Raw genomic sequence first — 2,464 nt, 5'->3', positions numbered from 1 at the left:
CCCTGCCCATGGCAGGGGGGTTGGAACTGGATGATCCTTGTGGTCCCTTCCAACCCTGAATGAAACTATGAAACTATGAAACTATGAAACTATGAAACTATGAAACCGATACCCTTAACCAAAACCTAACCATAACCCACATCCTAACCCTAACCCCTATCCCGAACCTGAACCACTAACCCTAAACCTTAACCTTATCCCAACACCGAACCCTAATCCTAAACCCCAAAACTAACCCTAACCCTAACTCCTAACCCTAACCCTAAATCCTAAACCTAACCCTAAGGACTAACCCTAACCCTAAACCCTTACCCGAACCCTAACCCTAACCCTAACCCTAACCCTAACCCTAACCCTAACACCTAAACCATACCCTAACGCAATACCTAATCATAACCCTCACCCTAACCCAAACCCCTACCCTAACCCTAAGCACTAACTCTAACCCTCACCCCTCACCCTAACCTTAACCCTAACCCCTAACCCTAACCCTAAGCCTAAGCCTAACCCTAACCCCTAACCCATATACCTAACCCTAATCCTAACCCTTAACACTAACTCTAAATCCTAACCCTTACCCTACCCCTTGTCAAGGTCCGGAGACATTAGATGTCTCGGTCCGGAGACACAGTTCTTTTAAATATTCCCGTGTTGTGAAATTAAAGGCACAAACGAGGCCAAAGTATCAACAGCTAGACTATTTATTACATAAATACGAAAGGGAGAGGGAGAAAATAGAGAAAGTGGACATAAGAAGGGAAGGGGAGAAAAGAGAGAGAGGGACGAGAGATAGAAGAGGAAAGGAATTATATTACCACACCCCTCATCCCCCCCAGGACAGTTAAAGTCTGTGGAGGAAAGGTGCTGCAGGAGATGTTTGGTTTGTAGAGAAACCGTGGTGAGGCTTTTGCTGGAGAACAGCTGTGGTCCTCTGGGGAGATGTTGGGTTGATACAGGAACAGTGCTGAGGCTCCTCTGGGCAGCCTGGGTCTGTAGAGAAAGGATGCTGAGGCTTGGCTGGAGCTGTGGTCCTCCGGGCAGCTTCTTTTCTCCGGAGCAGCATTGTCCCGGCTTCTCAGCGGCCTGGCCCGTCTCCTATGTTTTCCTTCATCTCCGTTTTTCTCCCCGTTTTTCTCCTCTGTTTCTCTCCTCTGTTTCTCTCTTCTGTTTCTCTCTTCTGTTTCTCTCTACAAACCAGTAGTTGCTCAAGTCTTTTATACAGTTTTTTAGTCCTTAGGTATGTAGTCAAATATTGTCCCTCAGGAATTCCAGTGGCAGGAAATCTGTGTGTTTGGGTAAGACCCTGGCTGGAGGAGGGGGGAATCTCCGTCTACCCTGTCTCCATCCAGACAGGTCCTCCCACATTCCTTTACACAGGTGGTGAAAACCATCGTATCACCCTGCCCAAGGTACTTGATGGGCGGAAACCACCCTGCCCAGAAAGCGTGATGGCTGGGTCCTTGGGTCCATTGTTGTAGTCCCGTGTTATCATGATGCAATCACAAGCTGATTTGCATCCAGGATTGGTGGACAGGATTCTTTCCACCTTCTTTCCAGTGGCTCTGCTATCACTTTATCTTTGTTGACTCACATAGAGAGAGACAAACTTATTAGACTCTCACACCCCTAAACTTAACCCTGACCCTAACCCTAACCCTTACCCCTAAGCCTAACCCTAACCCGAATCCTGACCCTAACACTAGCCCTAACACTAACCCCCACCCGAACCCTAACCCTAAACCCGAATCCTAACCCAAACCCTAACTTAACCCTAATCCTATCCCTAAAACTAACTCTAAACCTAAACCCTAACTATAACCCTAACACTACCCCTAATCCCTAACCCGAACCCTAACCCTGTCCCTACCCCTAATACTACCACTGACCCTAACCCTAAAGCTAACCCAAACCTAACCCTAACCCAAACCCAAACCCTAACCTAACCCTAAACCCTAATCCTAACTTTAACCCTAACCATAAACCTAACTCTCACCATAACCGTCAAGCCTAACCCTAAACCTAAACCTAACCACTAACCCTAACCCTAAACCCTAACCCTAACCCTAACCCGTAACCCTAACCCTAAACCTAACTCTAACCCTAACACCTCACTCTAAACCCTTACCCTAACCCTAACTCTAACCCTAACCCACCCTAACCATTACCCCTAAACCTAACCCTAACACCTAACCCTAACCCTAAACCCTAACCCTAACCCTGACCCTAACCCTAACCCTAACCCCTAACCGTAACCTAACCTTAACCATAACCCAACACCAAACCCTAACCCAAAACTAACCCTAACCCTAACTCCTAAACCTAACCCTATATCCTAACCCTAAACCTAACCCTAACCCTAAGGACTAACCCTAACCCTAAACCCTTACCCTAACGCTAACCCTAACCCCTAACCTTAACCCTAATCCAAACCCGAAACCTAATCCTATACCCCAAACCTAACCCT

This window comes from Melanerpes formicivorus, unplaced genomic scaffold (assembly GCF_026170545.1).
Source record: "Melanerpes formicivorus ecotype bairdi unplaced genomic scaffold, bMelFor1.0.p_v2 SCAF_133, whole genome shotgun sequence".
Taxonomy (NCBI): Eukaryota; Metazoa; Chordata; class Aves; order Piciformes; family Picidae; genus Melanerpes; species Melanerpes formicivorus.
The sequence above is the reverse complement of the archived record's forward strand: the minus strand, read 5'-3'. Positions refer to the sequence as shown.